The sequence below is a fragment of the Tursiops truncatus genome, chromosome 6, assembly GCF_011762595.2.
Source record: "Tursiops truncatus isolate mTurTru1 chromosome 6, mTurTru1.mat.Y, whole genome shotgun sequence".
Classification (NCBI taxonomy): domain Eukaryota; kingdom Metazoa; phylum Chordata; class Mammalia; order Artiodactyla; family Delphinidae; genus Tursiops; species Tursiops truncatus.
The window spans coordinates 4,084,792-4,108,370 of record NC_047039.1 but is presented as its reverse complement, the minus strand read 5'-3'; positions in this window follow the sequence as shown (position 1 = coordinate 4,108,370).

The window sequence follows — 23,579 nt, the reverse complement described above, 5'->3', positions numbered from 1 at the left end:
GGTACCATTTCTCCTCAGGTCCCATCCCCAACACGTACCATCTTCTTTTTTCAGGCCCCTAATGAAATGTAGATGCTAAAAGAGTCTAGACAGAGTTGTGCAAGGTCTTCTTTAAAGAGAGATACCGTCTATGCTCAAGGAGTTTTAAGATAATATCAATATCATTATATACTGAGTGGACATCCACTCAGAGTTAAAGATTTACCATGTGGTGCTCAATCTTTTGGGGGTGGCATTATGATCTAGTAGTGTGGCTAATTAAACTCTTGACTCAATGCGTATAATCAACATGGTTAAATGGAAAGACTTTCCTGTTTTTTGCTTTTTTTTTTTTTTTTGAAGGAAAAAATAAAGAGAATTAGGGAGATAGAAATACTGGAATGGGCCTATTCGCTGAAACTCATTCACCCATCCACCAACTACACTTAGAAGATTTGGTAGATACTCTATTAGATTTTTTTTTAAGACAAAGTCGTGTTGACCTTATACAGACCTTCACTTCATGAAGATCTGTTTCAGATCTTTTATAAATTAATTAATTAATTTATTTATTTATTTTTGGCTGTGTTGGGTCTTTGCTTCTGTGCAAGGGCTTTCTCTAGTTGCGGCGAGCCGGGGCCACTCTTCATCGCGGTTCATGGGTCTCTCACTGTCACGGCCTCTCTTCGTTGCGGAGCACAGGCTCCGGACGCGCAGGCTCAGTAGTTGTGGCTCACGGACCCAGCCGCTCCGCGGCATGTGGGATCTTCCCGGACCGGGGCACGAACTCGCGTCCCCTGCATCGGCAGGCGAACTCCCAACCACTGCGCCACCAGGGAAGCCCCTCTATTGGAGTTTTTAAATGCAACGGTAAGAGACGGTCTTTGAAGAGATTTCTGATAGTTATCCTCTGTGGGCTTAAGAGGATTGAAAGAGATTCTGTCATACAAATGGGTTTTCTGACTTCAGTCAGTATAAAGGATGTCAGAATGATAGGAAGGGCCAGTGGAAAGACCTGGAACAGCGCTGACCTCAGCAAGACCTGGTTTCTGGAGGAGTTGGAGAAAGTAGTGTCACGTAAAAAGTGTGAAAGGTGAACGGATATTGATTCCTTTTACATCCCCATTTCGTGGGTCTGTTTGTCAAGGGCCAAAGATAAATGAGTCTTGGATAGTGACCATAACTTTGTGAACTCTGAATTATTGGGAATTGTAGTGGTGTTTCTAGAACAGTTAAGATCAGTAAAGAACTGCCAGTCTCCCTAGTATTTATCCCCCCCTTACAAGAAACAACCAGATGCAGCCAATATACAAACATGCCTCCCAAACCCATCACATGCTCTGAGGCCCCTTTTAAATGAGTCCATTTCCCTTTTCACCGCCAGCAGCCTCCACTCAAAGCTCATCTGATGACTCCCTTGTGCTCACTGTAAGGCTTTCTGACTCTTCTGCCCGCCTTTGAGTCCGTTACGGTGGCTGAGTCTTGCGGTAGCAAACTCTCAACTGGCTCAATTTGCTCTCATTCAGAAGGTCTTTGTCCGCATGTTTCCAGAGGCTCTAAGACAAGGTTTTCCCTTCTCTTTGCTGCTGACTTCAGCCTACAACCCGGTGTGGGACCCATGGAGGCCCCTTGTGCCTGGACTTGTGGCTTGATGAGTCCATCCCGAAGTGGCAAATCAGCAGCAAGTCCAACTCTGCCCTTTGCATTCAGCTCCTCAGTTATTTATTCTGTTTTATTTCTGGATTTTGTTTTGTGGTTTTTGTCGGGCACCCTTGTAGGAATCAGGCCATCTCTTTTCATCCCCTTTGGTTCTCTTGTGTGCCTCCATTTTGCATTTGCTGGATAAACACGTTGTTTGTTGTAAGGAGAAGCACATAGCCTGGTAGATGCTACACTTTCCACACTAGTTAACTCCTCCCAATTTTGCTCAGCTTCTTCCTCAGAGTAAACATGCAACACAGGTGGTAACTATTCCAATAATCCCCAGTTTCACTATCTCCCAGCCCTTAAATACAAACTTTGGACCCTTCACTAAACACGTCCCTTCTTATTCTCTCATACCACCTTAGTAAATTTAATAGCGTATGGTGGGCAGAATAATGCCCCCCAGGATGTCCATGTCCTAATAAAAGGGTAATTAAGGTTGCACAGAGAATTAAGGCTTCTTACCAGCTGACCTTAAAATAGAGGGTAGCCTGCATTATCCAGGTGGACCCAATTTATTTACAAGCATCCTTAAAAGTAAGAGAGGGAGTCGGAAGAGATTCAAAGCGAGACACAGCCAAGGACGAACAAAGAGATGCAGCGTTGCTTACTTTGAAGATGGCGGAAGGGGACCAGTTGCCAAGGAGTGTGGGCAGCCTCCACAAGCTGGAAAAGGTAAGGAATCATTCTCCATTGGAGCCCTCAGAACAGAATGCCACCCTGCTGATTTCTAGCCTTGATGTTTTAGCTTGGTGAGACCACTGTCAGACTTCTAAGCTGTAGAACTGTAGGAAGTTTGAGTCGTTTTATGCTACTAAGTTTGTTACAGAAGAAATAGCAAACTAATACATAGGGACTCACTTTACGAATGAAAATTGTAAAATTAAGTGCACACCAGATGGACTGTTTTTCTGAGGTTCCAGAGAACTTCTCCCTTCATATTCAAGTTTTGTTTGCCATATATATATATATGGTTTCCTTCTCCATTATATTTGATTAGTACCCTACATAAAGATTGGCCCTAGATCGGACATTCTACAGTTAAACATTTTACTAATGTAGAAAAAACATGTTGGAACAAAACCTATTAAGGTTGAGATAGAGCCTACCAAATCTTTAGCCAGACTTTCTCAATATCTCTTGAAGCCAGAAGAAAAGAAAAACTTCAACCATATCGTTGAAGGTCTTAGAGCCAAAGGATATGTCATACCCTCCACTAACCCTCATAACGCTTTCAGCCCCTTAGTATTAAAAAAAATTGACTCAATAGCTATCAAAAAATTGTTATCTTTTTAATTCTCAGTAGTATCTATGAATATCAATATTTTTCAGAAAGGGCTATTTTACTAAGACAACAAAGACAAGCTTTGCAGCTAAGTCAAGGATGAAGCTATCACAGGCAATGCTTTTGATAATGGTTCTTACAAAGTAGAGTTACCTGAGGTTAAATCATCACAGCTGGTAGAACTTAATGCTTTTACTAGAGCTTGTCAACTAGTGACCAGAAAAAGTATATACGAAGAGCAGGTGTGCTTTCAGAGGATTGTTTGACCTTGGGATGCTCTGATAACAAAGGGGGCTTCTCATCTCTGCTGGAATCCCTCTCAGAAATGTGCAACAAATTAAGGAACTTTTAGATACACTTCTCATTCCTAGAGGGGTAGATAGTGTAAAGGTTGAGTCTCTTGAAGAAAGATACTCTAGAAGCTAAGGAAGTGCTTGAGCAGATAATTATGCCAAATTTCAACCTTAAACAAGGCTATGATCCAACCTAAAATCCCAAAGGATAAATCTACGAAGGGATTTGAAAAGGACATTAAAATATCTCAATATTTAGCCCCTGATTCAGGAAAAGGAAGAATGGAAAAAATCTGGTTGTCATCTTCACTCAGATAATCTCTCATATCACCAAGTCAGATGCTTGGCGTTTATCCCTCCCAAATCCATAGATTGCAGTGCTTATCAACCCACCACCCCCTAACATATTCTTATTTAGAGATAGAACTTTATTTAGGGATAGGGTCTTGACAGAGGTAATCAAGTTAAAATGATGTCATTGGCCCTAATTCAGTATGACTGTCGTCCTCATAAGAAGAGGAAATTTGGACACATACACACACTATTTGAAGAGACAAAGGTAGGTGTCTACCATCTACAGCCAAGGAGAGAGGCCTGGAACAGTTCTTCCCTCGCAGCCTTGGAAGGAATTAACCCTGCCAAAGACTCGGTCTCAGACTTCCACTCTGCAGAGCTGTCAGATGATCAGTTTCTGTTGTTTGAGGCACTCAGATTGTGGAACTATGTTAAGGCAGCCCTCACAAGCTAGTGCAGTGATGCCACAGGATTTCAAATGGATATTAGCTAAATTTCTCCATGAAACTGCCTATTAGGGTACAAATTGGTTGCTCTCTTAATGCGACTTTGGTGGGGGAACTTTAAAAAGACAGTGAGGTTATTTTGGGGTATGTGTCACCTGTCAAAAAGATAATTCTTGAAAAACTGAGACATTGTTGGAAACCAAAGCCTCAAGGATACTGTGGACACCTTCAGATAGAGACTGTCTGCCTTCCATCCTTCGAAGGGTTTGTATGCTTGTATTTACTGCATGTCAGTTTTCAGATGGATTAAAGGATTTCCTTTTAGAAAACCTACGGCCCTGAGTGACATCAGTAGCACGACAGAGTGAGGTGCTTTCTTGGTCTCTTCCCTTCAGTGTACAACCAGTCAAACAACCACAAGGCAACAAAGGTACCTCTGCCAGCACACCAGGACGCTGGAGAGTCCCACACACCTATGTGTCTAAGGAGGGTGGGCTGGACCCCATCGGGGAGATGGAGCCAGGGGCACAGTGGAGGCAGTGCCTGTGACCCCCAGCCTCCAGCTGGGGCAGCTGAGCCCCAGCCCCAGAGAGCCTGGGGACAGCCGGGGAGGTGACACTCTTGACCCTGGCCCCCTGATCACGGCAGCACCTGAAGCCGTGGGGATCGGGCAATGGAAGCACTGGGGCCTGCGACCCTGTCCCTTCAGCATGGTGGTGCCTATGACTCCGGCCCCCTGTCCCCCACCTGCAGCAACGGAGCCCACAGACTTTACAGCTCTGGACATAGCAGAGGCGCCCAAGCAAACCCGGCTCCCTTCTCCCCTCCCCTCCTTCCCCTGTGTTTTGGAGCTTGGGACGCAGAGGATCCCAGACGCTGCAGAAGAGCCCACCATCCTGGAGCTGCGGGAGGCAGTGCCAATGACCCTGGCGACAGCAAGGCACCAGTGACCCCAAAGGCAAAGAAGCAATAGCAGGGGTGCAGGGTGACGCTTCTGACCGACGCAGTGGAGGGTGGGAAGTGCCAGTGCTCCAGTAAAATCAGACGCGGGTCAGGCAAGAGAAACCAAAAGCTTGTGCTCTAGCGCCACCCACTGGAAAATAAAAGAAAGGCCTCTAATTTCTAACGAATGAAAATCGAGCAGAAAGGTCTTAGCTATTTCAAATGCACCTGCGGACAAGCAATTGCTCGGGCACCATGAGCAGATGAAGAACCACGCTAACACTAAACCACAAAATGATAATGACAACTCTCCAGAAACCAAACTTAAAGTCACAGAATATTGCGATCTGAGAGAGAATTCCGAAAAGCTGTCATGAAGAAACTCAGTGATCTACAAGAAAACCCACAAGGGTAGTTCATTGAGCTCAGGAATGAAATGAATGAACAGAGAAATACTTTACCAGAAAGTATTTGGTAAATACTTTACCAAAGAGATTGAAACTCTAAAACAGAATCAAGAAGTTCCAGAGCTGAAGAATTCAACAAACGAGACGAAGAATGTATTACAAAGCATTGGAAATAGAGCAGACCATACGGAAGAGAGAATTAGTGAGCTTAATGATAGAAATCTAGAAATGATACAAGTATAAGAAGAAAGAGAAATAAGATAATTTTCAAAACGAGGAAATTCTGTGAGAGCTATCTGAGTCTTTTAGCTAAAGAACAGCTAAAGCATTACAGTAATGGGTATCCCAGAGGAGAAGAAACAGAGAAGGGAGCAGAGAGCTTATTAAAGAAATAACAACTGAGAACTTCCCAAACTTGGGAAGGAACCAGATATACGGGTCCGTGAAGCTAAGAGACCAACTAATTACCTCAACGCAAAAAGACCTTCGCCCAGACACATTATAGCTGTCAAATTTAATAACAAAGAATTTTAAAAACAGGGAAAAACGGATGGTAACCTACAAAGGAACCCCCATTAGACCATCAGCAGGTTTCTCAGCAGAAACTCTACGGACCAGGAGGGAGTGGAATGACACCCCTCCAAATACTGAAAGATAAAAACTGTCAGCCAAGAACACTGTATCTAACAAAGTTATTATTCAGATATGAAGGAGAAATACTTTCCTAGACAACAGCAACAGAAAGCTGCAGGAGTTCATCGACACTAGACCTACCTTACAAGAGATGTTGGAAAGAGCTATTCAACCAGAAACAAAAAGCCGAAAGTAAAACTTTGCATAAGGTGATAAAGAGTTGCAATTTTCTTTTTATCCAAATAGATTTTAAATACTATTATAGCATGACTAAGAGGGAAAAAGTGAAAAAATAACTATAGCCACTTCAATTTGGTTAAAAAAAAATTGCAACATAAAAAGGGATAATCTCAGACAACAAAACACAATAGAGGAAGTGGAAAAGGCTGGAACCCATAAAGGTCAATGAAGAGAAGGTAGTATTGGCACAAAAGGGACTATTTTATCTATGAGACATTCTATGTAAACCTCATGGTAACCACACAACATCAATCTAAAGCAGTGATACAAAACATTAAAAAAGAGAGGAAACAGAAAAGCATAGTAACCACCAAACCAAAATGGCAGACAGAAACCCAAGGACAAAGAGATAATGGAGATATTGAGCCATCAGAAAACAAAAGGTAAAAAAGCAGTACTGAGTCCTCATCTGTAAATAATGACCCTAAGTGTAAATGGGCTGAATTCACCAATCGAAACACATACGGCTTCTATGTACAGACAAGTCTCAGAATACTGTTCCTTAAGTGCTAAGGTGTTGGTCTGAGGCAAACAGGACCAGATCCTGATCACAAAGAAAACAGTATCAGGTAGAGATACATGGGGATCCAGAAGAAATTGTTAATGGAAATTTTCATGACACCAGGTCAGAAGCAATGCCTTACGTCACCTGGGTTACATATCTGAATTTCTGTTACCCTTTTCCAGGTAGTAAGTATTGGCCCATTGCCTCATGAAAGGTGTTGATTTCAAAATTAGAATTAATTTTGATTAATAATAAAATACAGCATTTTCACTAATAGAATACAATTAATATATTATGCTGATAAAATATGTTTATCTGTTCTTTTTCTGAGAGAGAGGGACACTACAAAATCATAGATTGATTTGTTTAAGGTTATCTGTCCGCGTAAGTCATTTCCAAATGGAAATTTCTTTAGCTATAATTACATGGGGGTCCGAAAATGAATGGCACAATCCAGCAGTTGGTAAGATTGAGGGCGGTGACTACTGTTTGGGATAATCTAAGAATGGCATTGGAATAATTACATTCTGACCTAAGAATGGTAATAAGAAAGGATAAAACTGGGTTCAGTTCATGAGTCTCTTGCGATATTTTGCCATGTTTGTGTGCAGCAAGGCAGAGTTTCGTATTAGAGGTAACATCCTTATTTGTAGACTTTAGTTATTAATTCATAAGGGCATAACTGATTTTTCCCCAAATGAGCAGGCCATGCAGCCGTGAGGGCTTTAGGTAGTATGGACATTTTAACAATGTTAACTCTTCCAATTCATGAACACGAATTATCTTTCCATTTATTATGTTTTCTTCAGTTCTTTTCAAAAGTGACATAGTTTTAAGTGTACAAGTGTTTCGCCTCCTTGGTTAAATTTATTCCTAGGTATTTTATTCTGGGTTTTTGGTGTTTTTTTTTGCGATTGTAAATGGGATTGTTTTCTTAATTTCTTTTTTTGCTAGCTTATTGTTAATGTATAGAAATGCAACAGATTTTTGTGTGTTGATTTTGTATCCTGCAACTTTACTGTATGCATTTATTATTTTTTTGTTGTTGGGTCTTTAGGGTTTTCTATATTTAATCATATCATCTGTAAATAGTGACAGTATTACTTCTTCTTTTCTAATTTGGATGCCTTTTAAGTCTTTTTCTTACCTAATTGCTCTGGCTAAAACTTCCAATATTACATTGAATAAGAGTGCAAAGAGTGGGCATCTTTGTCTTGTCCCTAATCTTAGGTAACTTTCAGTAGGCCAAAATATCTAACACATGGTTTGTCTTCTTGCTTCCTTCCTTCCTTCCTTGTTTTATTGCTTTCTTTTGTTGAAATATAGTTGATTTACAGTGCTTTGTTAGTTTCAGGTGTACAGCAGAGGGATTCAGTTATATATATTTATTCTTTTTCAGATTGTTTTCCTTTATAGATTATTACAAGATACTGAATATAGTTCCCTCTGCTATACAGTAGGACCTGTTGTTTACTTTATATATAGTAGTTTGTATCTGTTTAACATGTGGCTTTCTTAATCTTGACTTAAAAACAAAGAAGTAAACAGAACAACCAAAAAGAAAAAAAAGAAAAAACCCCAAAATATAAACAGAAATTCTTGAACAATACACAGAAAGTAGGCACAGAGGAGAAAATTGAGCTAAAACTTGTCATTGCCTATAATCCCAGTTAAGTTTAGATGGATCATGGAAAATCCAGGTTTACATAACACATGCAATTAAAGTTAACTAAAATTATTTTAAGGGCTTGTTAATGTGCTAAAGAATTTTAAGGGAGGTTGGATGCTGTGCATAGGACATTGTGGATGTAGATACGTTAAGAAAATTATGCATAGGAATTTTAGAGTTCCTATAATAAACACCACCTCTTTTTCCACAAATGTCAGTGATGTCTGCACATTCAAAAATCATTTGTAAGCAGACATGATGATGAATAATTACTGAATGGGGATGACTTGAACTTTAGTTACTCTACAAAAAAATACCTCATTGATCAGGAAGGTGTGATGATACACTGAAATAAATTGCTTGCAGGTAGGACTTCAGAGCCAAAAATAACCACATTAATGTGATCTCCAAATTGTCCAGATCTTGGGGAGTGTGTTGGCATTTTCACAGATAGTAAAATAAGGATGTGATACATCTTTTATGAACTGGTCAGGGGTGGGCGGGCTAGGAAACACAGCCAGTACATGGGTTGCATTTGCATCTTTCTCTTATCAACCACTCATACCTCAGACCAAGTTACCTTTCTTTCTTAACTAGACCACCACATTCGCTTCATAAATATTCCCATGTACTTCTCTCTTCCTCTCATCCAGAGTTTGGCAAACTACAGCCTGAAATCCCACCCACCTATTATTACAAATAAAATTTAACTGGACTATGGCCACATACATTTATTTATAGATTCGCTATGATGGCTTTCCTACTCCAAAGGCAGAGCTAGGTAGTTATGAGAGAGACCTTGTGGCCCAGAAAAGTCCTAACAAATGTATTATCCTGCCCTTCGCAAAAAGTGTTTGCAAACCCTTGCTCTAGTCATTAGCATTTCTGTAGTAGAGGTGATGTATTAAAATGTAAATTTGATATGCTACCTACTGGATCATGCTTGTTAAAGGCTTTCCACCACTCTTTGGAGAAACAATAAAATGTTCAGTGTGGTCTCCAGGCTCTCTGGGCCTCTTCCGGATCCTGTTGCCCAATTCAATTCACACACGATTGTCTCAGAAGGGCCTTCTGTAAAGTCCTCACATGTGCATGCTTATTACTGTTCATCAGTTTTCTTTCTGTCTTCAGTTGGTTCTCTTTCATTATCAGAATTCAGCTAAAATTTCCTTCCTTTGAAAAAACCTTCCCCTGATTCACCAGATGTGGCTTGGTCTCTTGGTATATATTAAGTAGAACCGTATACTTCTCCAACATGGCATTTATTATAATCATAAATATTGTGATGTGTAGCGTGTATCTCCTCCACAAGAAATGAAAATTCTTTAGAGGAGAAATTAGAACAGAGATTTTTGTTTGCTCAGTTCTTAGAATGGTGCCTTGTAAGTAGCCACGTCTGAATACATGGTGTTGAGCACATGATGGATTTTTGTATCTCTCACCACTTCTAGACCCGCTACTGAGCGCAGTTCCTTGGATATAATATGTGCTCAGGAGATATTAACTGAATGAAAGAAAAAGCTTTTTTTTTTTAATTTAATTTAATTTATTTATTTATACAGCAGGTTCTTATTAGTTATCCATTTTACACATACTAGTATATACATGTCAATCCCAATCTCCCAATTCATCCCACCAACACCCCCCCACCCCCCCACTTTCCCTCCTTGGTGCCCATATGTTTGTTCTCTCATCTGTGTCTCTATTTCTGCCCTGCAGACCGGTTCATCTATACCATTTTTCTAGGTTCCCCATATATGCATTAGTATATGATATTTGTTTTTCTCTTTCTGACTTACTTCACTGTGAAAAAGCTTTTTATAATGAACTTTTTTTGAACTGTACAGAGAAGTCTTCAAACAAGTGTGTAGCTTGATGAATTATTACAAAGTGATCACAGTGGTGTAACTAGAGCCCAGATCAGAAAGTGAAATTGTACCAGCACTCCAGATGCCTCCTTAATTTCCCTCCCAATCGATAACACCTCCCCCAAAGAACCACTATCATAACCTGCATTAACATAGGTCCATTTTGCTTGGTTTTTTAAATTTTTAATTTTTTATACAAGTTTTAAAGGTTACACTCCATTTACAGTTATTACAAAATGTTGGCTATAGTCCCTGTGTTGTGCAATACATTCTTGTAGCCTGTCTTACACCCAATAGTTTATACCTCTCCCTCTCCCACCCCTATATGGCCCCTTCCCGCCCCAGTAACATTTTGCTTGTTTTTAAACTTTACGTAAGTGGAAGCTTGCAAAATGCATTCTTTTGTATCTGGCATCTTTTACTTAATATTATACTTGTGAGATTTCTCCGTGTTATAGCTAACATAGTGGTTCATTCATTTTAGTTGCAATAAATTATTCAGGTGTGGGATATAACAACATCTATATATTCCTTCAACTCTTGATGAAAGCTTGTACAGTCCCAGTTTATCACCCACCAAAACTGCTTCTAGGAACATTCTTAAATATAAATTCTGAAGCATGTGTATGTGAGTTTAGGTGGGTATATTTCTGGGATTGTTCCAGGATACACACACATTTGAAATTTAGCAGACATGTCAGTTTTTGAAACAGATGATACTAATTTTCGTTCTCACAGCATGAGATGAGAGTTCCAGCTTTTCCACGTTTTTCGCAGCACTTGTCGTTTTCACTATTTACAACTTTCAGCTATCCACGTGGGTTGCAGTAGAATGGTATTGTAAATTTGGTCTGTATTTCCTGATTATTAAGGAGGTTCAGCACATATCCATGATTAATTGCAAGCAAGAAAAACTTATTTGGATGTGCAAAAAAAAAAAAAAGCATATATACCAATTCTGTGTAGTCCAACCAGTTAGGCTTGTAGAATAACCCTATGAGCTAAGACTTTGCCACTTTTCCAGAATTAAGAATTTAGAATCTTTTACTTTCTCTGCAAAAGCATCCTTTCTTTAATAAGGGTCCATCTTTTTGGTATCCTCAGATGACTTGTTTGGAAGGATATCTGACAAAATTTCAAACCACTTTCTCCACAGTTATTTTCACTATCACTTGATATTTGTGGTCCTCTGCAAATGAGAGTGATTATTGGTATTTTAAGACTGTTTCTGATTTAGAGTCAATGACCATCAGGCATTCTCTTCATGAATAGGAGGTAAAGAATGACCGTTAAATAGAGAAATGGCACTTGTTGAAAAATACATAGCTATTTTGAGTGAACAAAACAGTTTTGAATTTGGAAATACAGTACTAACCATTTGTTGAAACTTGTTTCAGGTATACATAGGTGCTTAAATGAAAGACCAAGTAATACTCCTTTGAGTAATGTGTACACTATTTTGAAATAAAATCTGGAGACATAATAACTGTCAACTTTTTCTTGCTCATCTGCCCTGAAAGAACTCATGTAGATTTACCCTTTGCAAGCCATATAAACCTTATTGACTACTTTCCCTGCTGCAATGGCCTTTCACAGTCTTAGAAATATGTCCGTGTTACTCAAAGTATTGAGCTTTCTCCTATCATCCGTAAAACAGAAGGTAAAGGGGGTCTTTTATCTATTTTACCTTTAAAGAAATTTTTTCTTGAATTTCATGGACCTTTTGGAAGTTTATTTTCTCCTCATGACATTTCTGAGAATTTTCAGAGCCTCTAGGGACATTTTAGTTATGTATGCTGAGTGTTTTGTGACATGTTATAAAATGTACCTAAAAGGAATGATTTTTTTTTCAGTATGAGGGAGATTAGATAGATAGATAGATAAAATATGTCTAAATATATCTAATATCTATATCTACGTTAGACTTTAAAATAAGTCTGAACAGGAATAAAGATGCAGACATACAGAATGGATTTGAGGACACAGGGAGGGGGAAAGGTAAGCTGGGACGAAGTGAGAGAGTGGCATGGACATATATACACTACCAAACGTAAAATAGGTAGCTAGTGGGAAGCAGCTGCATAGCAAAGGGAGATCAGCTCAGTGCTCTGTGACCACCTAGAGGGGTGGGATAGGGAGGGTGGGAGGGAGACGCAAGAGGGAGGAGATATGGGGGTATATGTATATGTATAGCTGATTCATTTTGTTATATAGCAGAAACTAACACACCACCATAAAGCAATTATACTCCAATAAAGATGTTTTAAAAAAAAATAGAGTGGATATATGTATATGTATAACTCACTTTGCTGTACAGCAGAAAGTAATGCAAGATTGTAACTCAATTACACTCCAATAAAAATTAATTTTAAAAATAAATAAATTAATTAAATAAGTCTGAAAATTCATCCCTGAATTCTCGTCAATCAGTATGGGTTATTAGCAGGCGCTCAAAAAAAATGTGATATTTAAATGAATAAAAGAGTGGGGAAAATGAACAAATAACCCTGTGATTTAATCACCAAAACCCCACAGAGAAGCCAGCTGTCATTCTTGTTCCTTGATCACTACCAGAAAGATGACCAGTGCTGAAACAGTACAGGTCCTTAATTTATTCTTTATTCGTTCAGTAGTTTTCTGCTTATGTTAATTATAGGAGCACAATGGTGGGACTTTTTGTAGCTGCCTCACTTGCTCTCAGCCTTCCTCTCAAATTAGCCATAATTGCAGTGAACGCTTCTAGTCAGCCTTTCTGTGCCACATCCTAGCCTACAGGGCACGTGTTTCTGCTTTCTGTTTCAGGGCCTTCTCTAAACTGCTGGAGCCACTCAGTTCTCATACAAGTGAGGTGCTAACAGCCCCTTGGCAAGCCATCCACTCAGGAGACAAGAGTGGGTGGATCTGCAGCCCCATCTTCCGCGCATCCGATGGACAAATCTTGGGCACCTGTTCTGCTCCTTAAAATGCCTCGGTGTAGCTGAATCCTCTTTGCCCATTGCAGCAACTCAATAATCATCCCTTTTAGTGACTTTTCCTTTTTCACTTGCTCATCTCTTATTTCTTGGGAATCTCAACTGCATCCAAATCCATGTCTTTAGCTCTGCTTCTTTGAGGATACAGTTTAAAATATTTGGGGCCGGAAGTGGCCCTGGAAAGCAGAGCCTCAAGATGGTATGGAAACGGATCACTGACCCACACCAAGGTGGCAACAACCCCACTGTTAGTCGTCAGTGTAGTACTGGTAACCCTCAGGCTGCCGCAGCATCACACAAATTAAAATAATCATCTGAAGTGGTTTGCGATAAAATACAGGTTAAAATCAAAGCTTTGGCTTTTTCAGTAGTTCTAGAAATGGACACATTTTTATCATTGAAATGGTAAAGACAGCTGGCTTTGTTAAATGCCTTGGAAGCCTTAAAGCAAGGAAGTGACAGACTCAGGTCATCGAACTCTTAAATCGGAACGTGCTGTAAAAATCACAAAGCCTCCGCAGTAGCATTTAAAGAAATCACTGTCTTCTGTATCTGGAGGGCAGACTTTGCAGAAACTCAGGCCCTGAATTTCATTGTAAATGAGGTTAAGCCAACCAAGGAAATGGAATGTACAGTCTTCTATGCTAAATTCGGGGCCTTAAAGAGAAGGCTGGTTCGCTGAGGGATGGGATGAGAATATTTGGGTGGGTGTGCCTGATACCCTTGAACATGCAGATCTTCTTGAGTACTTTGGGCCGAAAGGCCCTTTACTAGAGGACGGTGGCTCCTCTCGACTGTTAACTCCCTAAATCTCTCCTTTTTGTGCCAAGCCAATAAAAGAATAGGCTTAGACCGCCTCCCCCCACAAAGGAAATGTAGTCCCTGACTCAAGGAAATAGTTTGGCCAGTGAAATAAAATTACTGACGGGCCGGGATAATGAATACCAGCAGGAAAAGGCAAACGCAGGTGAGTCTTCCTTGACGGTGATGGACAGAGTGTGGAGTATAATATAAGGATGGTTTGTTACCATGGGAACAGGTTATCATCACTTAGGATTTAATATCCTGTTAAGTTACACCTACAGTCTGTCCTATTGTACTACTGTGATTACTGCTTAAAACTGGGAGTCAGTAATGCCTGTGTAAATGAAGTGGGAATGCTAGAACTTACTTGGAAGCGTATTGAAGAAGAAATCAGGAGGGTCGTTTGAATGTTAGAAATGCTGTTTTATAGAGAGACCAGAAAATCCATCCTCTGATGTATTCTCTTGAGGATACACCCATCTCATTAAGGTAGAGGTCAACAAGCTATGGCCCTGTACCAAACCTGGAAGGTGGCCTCTTTTTGTATGTCTGTGAGCTAAAAATATTTTTATACTTCTAAAAGGTCGTAAAAAATAAGAGAAAAAATATTTGACTGTATGTGACCTGCAAACCCTAAAATATTTACTGTGTATCTCTTTGCATAAAGTTTGCTGACCCGTGCATAAAAGCACTAAAGAATGTATTGCATTCTTGATTAAATTCAGTCATCGTTCTTCTCTGTTGGCTGGAGTTTATATTAGTTTTTGGCTACAGCCAAAAACCGGGCTCCCTAGTATCAACGAGACAGATCAGTTTCCACAACAGCAGAGGCAATGTGGGAGCACTTAACTGTCAAAAACAAGATGGATGTCACTGATAAAACGTCCAGCAAGAGTGGCAACCAGGGTAGGGTGCTTTAACCCAGAGGGATCTGTCAAGATGGTGGTATTACCAGGAGTGACACAGACCTCAGAATAGGGTCTTGACTGACTTGTGTAACCAAAATACATCGATGGCATGTAAACAAGAAGCTGATATCAGCATTAGAAAGGAAAACGGCCATTCTTCACTCAGTTTCTAGAATGGAATCGATTCTCAAACTGAGAGCACATAGGTGGGAAGGGAAAATAGTTCTTTTGAGGAAGTCCCCTGCAATTCTACCACAAGCAGGCACGATAAACATTCCTCCCAAATCTCAACTCTCCCCAGAGTGAGCTCTACTTAGGTACCTAAGCACCTACTTCCTAGACAAGGAAAACACTCAGACCTTTTCAGACGTCTTGAATTTGGAACCTGAGCCGACACTAACACTAGAAGCTCTGCCGTGGCTTCGTGGGCTTACAGTTGGAGCGGGGTTTTCGTGATGTGAATACCATTCTACCCCACATCTACCTTACAGTGGGTCCAGTGGCCCTTCAGACCCCAAACTGTGGTTATTTCTCTCATCCCCAAGTTTAGTCAGAGTGCATAAAAATGTGCAATCCAGTGACAGACTAACCAGGAAGTATGTTTAAAAGTGACCTGATCCGTGCGCATAGGATGTCTTTCCATTTATTTGTCTTCTAAAATTTATTTAAACACAATTTTATAATTTTCAGTCTACAAGTCTTGCATTTCTTTGGTTAAATTTATACCTAAATATTTTATTTTTTAATGCTATTGCATATGGAATTGTTTTCTTAATTTTATTTCCAGAATGTTCATTGCCAGTGTACAGTTAATATTTGTATAGAGAGCTTGCATGCTACTGCTTACTTAACTTGTTTATTACTTCTAGAAACCTCATTTTTTGGTAGATTCCTGAGGATTTCCTATATACAGGATACTGTCATATATAGGTGGAGAGAGCTTTACTTTTTCTTTACCAGTCTGGATAACATCTATTTCTTTTGCTTGCCTAATTTTCCTAGTAGAACCTCCAGTACAATGTTAAATAGAAGTAGCAAGAGTGAACATCTTCTTACTATTCCTGATCTTAGGAGGTAAACATTCAGTTTTTCACCGTTTAGTATGATATACATTGTGATTTTTCATAGATGCACTTCTTCATATTGAGGAAATTCCTTTCTATTCCTAGTATTTGGGTATTTTTTAATCAATAAAGTGTTTGTATTCTGTCCAGTGTTTTTCTACATCTTTTGAGGCGATCTTATGTTTTTCTCCATTCTATTAATATTAATTCTATTAACTAATTTTTCAGTTGTAAAACCAATCTTGCATTCCTGGGATATATGCCGGTCGACAATAGTATGTATTTTTCTTTATGTTGTTGGACTTTATTTGCTAGTATTTCACTGAGGAGTTTTGAATCTATACTCATAAGGTATATTGGTCTGTAGTTTTCTTCTGTTATGATATCTTTATCTGGTTTTGGTATTGGGGTGATACTAGCCTCATAGAATGTGTTGGAAAGTGTTTTCTCCCCTTTTTTGTGGAAAAGATTGTGTAAAATCAGTGTTAATTCTTGTTTAAATGTTCGATAGGATCCTCCAGTATAAAAAATCATCAGGGGGGCTTCCCTGGTGGCGCGGTGGTTGGGGATCCGCCTGCCGGTGCAGGGGGCGCGGGTTCGTGCCCCGGTCCGGGAGGATCCCACGTGCCGCGGAGCGGCTGGGCCCATGGACCGTGGCCACTGAGCCTGCGCGTCCGGAGCCTGTGCTCCGCGGCGGGAGGGGCCGCAGCGGCGAGAGGCCCGCGAACCGCAATAAAAAACAAACAAAAAAACCCATCAGGGACTGGAGATGCTTTTTTCAGGAGCTGTTTAATCATTAATTTAGTTGATGGTTATAGTTCAATAAACATTCATGTTGTCTGTTGGATCTTGGTTGAATTTTAGTAGTTTGTATATTCAAGGAACTGTTCCATTTCTTCTAATTTTTAAAACTTAAGACTGTCAAGTTGTTCACAGTATGTCATTTCACCCTTTTAATGGCCAGCTACCTATAGTGGTAGGCCCTGTTTCATTCCGATACTGATGATTTCTGTATTTTCTTTTAAAATTTGTTGTCAGTCTTGCTGAAGATTTATCAGTTTTTATTGATTTTTTTTCAAAGAAACAACTTGTTGATTCACTGATTTTTCTCTATTTCATTGATTTCTTTGCATATCTTCATTATTTTCTTCTTCTTGCTTTGGGTTCATTTTTATCTTTTTTTTCTAGCTTCTCAAGATAGGGACTTTGATTATTGATTTCAGATCTTTGTCTTTTTGAATGTAAGTTTTTAGTTTAATAAATCCACCGTCATCACTGCTTAAGCTGCATTCCACATATTCTGATATGTTGTATTTTTACTTTCATTCCGTTTTATGTCTTTCCATTCAAACTTCCATTTTTTACCCTTGAATTATGGAAAATGTGTTGTTTAATTGCCAGTGTTTAGAGATGTACCTGTTCGTTCTGTTATAGATTTTTCGTTTGATTTCATTATAGTCAGAGAAGATACTACGTGATTTCAATTATTCTAAATTTGTTGAGGTTTCTTTTATAATACAAGATATTTTCTCTCTTGGTGAATGTTCCAAGTGCACTTAAAAGTAATGTGTATCTGCCTTTGTTCAGTGAAGTACATATGTCAGATGGTCTTGTTTGCTGGTGCCATTCATATCTTCCATATTTTCACGGATTTTCTGTGTAATAATTCTAAAAGTTGCTGATGAGAGGGTACTGAAGCCTTCAGTGAGAGTTGCAGATTTGTCTATTTCTCCTTTTAGCTGTATCTGTTTTGATTCAGGTATTTTTAGGCTCTGTTGTTTGGCATATATACATTTAGGATCATGTATGTTCCTCATGGATTGAAGTCTACTTTAACTGATACGAATATGGTGACTCCTGCTTTGTAAAAAGTTGAGATATACTTGACATATATCATTATATTAGTTTCAGGTATACATCAAAATGATTTGATATTTGTATATATTACAAAATGAGCATTACATTAACTCTAGTTAATATATATCATTACACATATTTATACCTTTTTTCTTGTGATGAGAACTTCTAACATCTGCTCTCTTAGAAACTTTCAAATGTACAACACGGTATTGTTAGCATTAGTCACCATATTGTGTATTACATCTCAGGGCTTACATTATAACTGGAAGTAGGTGCCTTTTGACCACCTTCACCTATTTTGCCCATCCCCGCCCCCCGCCTTTGGCAACCACCAATCTCTTCTCTGTACTTATGAGTTGGGTTTTTTGTTTTATTTTGTTTTTTAGATTCCATGTATAAATGAGATCATACAATATTTGTCTTTCTCTGTCTGACCTATTTCATTTAGCATAGTGCCCTCAAGGTCTATCCACTGTGGCAGATGGAAAGATTTTCTTCTTTTTGATGCCTGAATTAGATAGATAGATAGATAGAAAAATAGATAGATAGATACAGATAGATAGATAGATACAGATAGATAGGTACAGATAGATAGATATAGACAGATAGAGATAGAGATAGATAAAGATAGAGAAAGACAGAGATAGATAAAGATAGATAGGTAGATAGAGATAGATAGATGGATAGAGATAGATAGATAGAGACAGATAGATAGATAGATATAGACAGATATAGAGGTAGATAGAGATACAGATAGTTAAGGAAAATGTGATACTATATATGTAGATCACATTTTCCTTATCAATTTATCCATTGATGGGCACTGAGATTACTTACATATCTTGGCTACTGTAAATACTGCTTCAGTGGACACAGAGGTACATATATCTTTTCAGATTAGTATTTATGTTTCCTTTGGATCAATACCCAGAAGTGGAATTGCTGGGTCATACGGTAGTTCTTATTTTTAATTTTTTGAGGAATGTCCATACTGTTTTCCATAGCGGCTGCACCAATTTACATTTCTACAACACTGCAAAAGGTCTCACTTTTCTCCATGTCCTTACCAACATTTATTTGTTGTCTTTTGATAACAGCCATTCTAACAGGTGTGAGGTGGTATCTCATTGTGGTTTTGATTTGCATTTCCCTAATGATTAGTGACGTTGAACACCTTTTCATGTGCCTATTTACCATTTTTGCATCTTCTTTTTTTTTTAAGATTTATTTATTTATTTAATTTATTTTGGGCTGCATCAGGTCTTAGTTGCTGCACACAGGATCTTCCCTGAGGCATGCAGGATCTTTCCTCACGGTGTGCAGGCTCCTCATTGCAGTGCACGGGTTTTTCTCTACTTGTGGCACGTGGGTTTTCTCTTCTCTCCTTGTGGTGTGTGGGCTCCAGGGCACGTGGGCTCTGTACTTTGCAGCACATGGACTCTAGTTGAGGCATGCAACCTCAATAGTTGTGGTACGTGGGCTTAATTGCCCCAGAGCATGTGGGATCTTAGTTCCCTGACCATGAACCTGCATTGTAAGGCGGATTCTTTACCACCGGGCCACCAGGGAAGTCCCATCTTTGTGTCTTCTTTGGAAAAGGGTTTATTCGGGTCCTCTGCCCATTTTTCAATCAGATTGATTTTTTGCTATTAAGTTGTATGAGTTCTTTATATATTTTGGATATTAACACTTTATCAGTTACATGATTTAAAAATAGTTTCTCCCATCCTGTATGTTGCATTTTCATTTTGTAGATGGTTTCCTTTGCTGTGAAGAAACTTTCTAGTTTGATGTAGTCCCACTTGTTTATCTTTTATTGCCTTTGCTTTTGGTGTCAAGTCCAAAAAATCATTGCCAAGACTGATGTTAGGAAATTTACTGCCTGTGTTTTCTTCTATGAGTTTTATGATTTCAGGGCTTATATTCAAGACTTTAATCCAGTTTGTGTTACTGTTTGTGTATGATATAAGACAGTAATGCTGTTTCATTCTTTTGCATGTGGCTGTCCAGTTTTTCCAACACCATTTATTGAAGAGACTGTCCTTTCTCTGTTGTATAACCTTGGCTTCTTTGTCATAAATTAATTGACCATGTTTTCTTGGATTTATTTCTGGGCTCTATATTCTATTTCATTGATCTATGTGTCTGTTTTATGCCAATACTCTTTTGCTTACTAGAGCTTGGTAATGTAGTTTGAAACTGGGGAGCCTGATGCCTCCAGCTTTGTTCTCTGTTCTCAAGATTGCTTTGGCTATTAAAGGTCTTTTGTGGTTCCATACAATTTTAGGATCGTTTGTTCTATTTCTGTGAAAAAATGCCTTTGGGATTTTTATAGGGATTGCATTGAACCTGTAGATTGCTTTCGTTTGTATGGACATTTTAACAGTATTAATTCTTACAATCCATGACCAGAGAATATCTTTCCATTGATGTGTTTCATCTTTAACTTCTTTCATCAGTGTCTCATAGTTTTCAGCGTGCAGGTATTTCTCTCACCTCCTTAGTTAAGTGCATCTTTTTGATGCACTTGTAAATAGGACTGCTTTCTTAACTTCTCTGACAGTTTGTTATTAGTGTGTAGACTTTTGTATATTGCTTTTTGTATCCTGCAACTTTACTGAACTCGTTTATTAGTTGTAATAGTTATAACAGTTTTTCAGTAAGTTTTTAGGATATTTTCTGTATTCAATCATGTTATCTGCAAATAGTGACAGTTTAATTCTCCCTTACTGATTCTGATGCCTTTCTTTTTTCTTGCCTAATTACTCTAGCTAGGACTTCAAGTACTATGTTGAATAAAATTGGCAAGAGTGGGCATCCTGCCTTGTTCCTGATCTTAGAGGAAAAGATTTTAGGTTTTCTTCATTGAGTTTGATGACAGCACTGGGATTGTCACATATGACCTTTATTATGTTGAGATATGTTCCCTCTCTACCCATTTTGTTGAGAGTTTTTTCATAAGTGAATGTTGAATTTTGTGAGCGCTTTTTCTGCATCTATTGAGATGATCATATGATTTTTATCCTTCATTTTATTCACGTGGTGTATCACATTGTTTGGTTTGCAGATGGTGAACCAATTATGCGTTCCTGAAATAAATCCCACTTTATCATGGTGTATGATCCTTTTAATGTATTATTGAATTCGGTCTACTAATATTTTGTTAAGGATTTTTGCATCCATGCTCAACAAGGATATCAGCATGTAATTTTCTTATCTTCTGCTGGCTGTGACTGGTTTTGCTATCAAGGTAATGCTGGCCTCGTATAAAATGAGTTTGAAAGTGTTCCTTTTTCTTCAATTTTTTGGAAGAGTTTGAGAAGGATTGGTATTAATTCTTCTTTAAATGTTTGGCAGAATGCATCAGTGAAGCCATCTGGTCCTGAACTTTTGCTTCTTGGGAAGTTTTTGATGACTGATTTAATCTTGATAGTAATCAGTCTGTTTAGAGTTTCTATTTTTTCATGCTTCAGTCTTCATAGGTTGCATGTTTCCAGAAATTCACCCATTTATTTTAGGTTGTTTAACTGTCATCTTGTCTTTAATGTTAGGAGACTCTGGATCCTATTTAAGTCTTCTATCTTAGCAGGCAGTCATCCTTTGTATGTTTAGCATACAGACCTCCATCTACTTTTGTGGGCTGTGATTCAAACGACAATTTAACTTCCAGAGCCCTTGCAGTACCATTTTGGTCTGCTTGGTTTATCTGGTACAGCTGAAGCTCCCATTATTCCCTGCTTTTGCTGCCTGAGGAGGGTAGGAGTATCTGCAGCCAGGTTGGCCAGTGCCTTTAGATGCAGAAAGGGAGTCTAAGGCTCTGCCAGAACATAGGCACTGACTATGGTGGGGACCCCCCGACTGCAGTATGTGGGTGACAGCGTACTCCTTGGTTGAGGAATTCTTCTCTGGTTGATTCCCCTTAGCTTTGCTCTCTGGCTGCCAGTGCCCCTGGTTAGGGGAGTGTTGGACTCAGGGGAACAAAGAAGCTTCCTAGGTCATGTGCTCGTTGTGCTAGCATTCCTTTTGCCAGTGCCCCTCAGCCACCCAATGCCTCTGTTTTGGGGAGGGGAGTCTCAGGTCTAGCAGGGAAGGAAAGCACTTCACCTGTCCACTTATTGTCAGTGAGGCTCCATAGCGATCCCCCTGGCTGGTGCTGCTGGGATTGCCTGATGTTGTCAGCGGTCATCCTATTCAACCAGGGAGAAGGAGTATAACTGGCTACCACTAAATGCTGAGCCTGAATCACCTTCTTACCAAGGGTGAGGGAGTCAGACACCCCACTAGTATGTAGTTCCTCCAGTACTGGGATCTTTAACAGTTTACTTTCCTCTCTCCACCTTTCCAGTTTCTCTTTTGTTTTCTTTTGCATTGCTTTCTCTTGCATTGGTTCTGGGGTTTGCAGTTGTACTTAGCAAGGAAGAGCAGGGATAAATGAGGTTATAAGTCATCTTGTCCAGACCAGACGTCCTCTCTTACAGTTTTAAATCTTGTAAAAAATATGAAAGTTAAATTATTAGAGTTGATATATTTTAAAACTTTAAGAGAAAAATTGGAGGATTTGTTAAAATGTAATGAACCAGTTATTGAAATTTACACTGACATTCAGCTGGTAATATAATTTTTTCTTTAATACAGCGACAGTGTCTTCATTCTAATTTTATATCTAAACTTCCAGATCTGGCAAAAAAAGAACCCATCTAAAACATTTCATCACACTACTCATACAAACAAAGATGCTTTGATAATTCATGGTACCTCATACTTTTTTGTTTGATTAACAAATTTAGGTAAGACAATAATGACATTGGCCATGGTTTAGGAAAGCCTTTTCTAAGAGTTTCTTCCTTAGGTAATATTTAATGTAGAGGTCTCTGAAAAGTCTTACTTTACTTAATGGAGTGTAAATATGGGAATAAACAACTTTGTTCAGACACCCAGAAATTGAAAGAATATAGGGAAGACAGAAACTATGTCGAGTTGCAGATTATTAGAATGCCATTTACCTAATGCACTTCCAATCATCAATGGAATAATGTGAAATTTCTTTCATTAAATTAAAATTAGAAAAAATAAATATATATATACTCAAAATTTCTGTCTACACTAAAGAATTATTCATAGTCCCTTGTCAAATTAGCACTGACTTGTCTGGTTTAAAGAACACTCATCCTAAGATAGATGATAAATGTTTCTTCCAAACATAGCACTATACACATACACACACACACACACACACACATTATATAATCAAATGTATAAAAGGTAACTCAAAATATAGTTTAATCGCAAAAGGAACCTATAAAATATCTTAAGATTAAAGTAAATGATGGAGGGACCCAAGAACACATGCAGAACAGAGAAGGCGGTTTGAAGATGTAAGCTCTCTCTCCTTTAGTTAGCATCCATGTCCTGTTTAAGGATATCCTGTTTAAAACCCCTAACTGAGAAGTTCACACAAATATCTCTAAAATCAAAATTCCTTTTAATAAATGAACAAAATTCATTGTAGAGGAAGTTGTTAGGTATGTTTAAATTGAGTTTAGGTATTTTTTTAAATAGATCTTTATTGGAGTATAATTGCTCCACAATACTGTGTTAGTTTCTGTTGCACAACAAAGTGAATCAGCCATATGCATACATATATCCCCATATCCCCTCCCTCTTGCGCCTCCCTCTCATCCTCCCTATCCCACCCCTCTAGGTCAT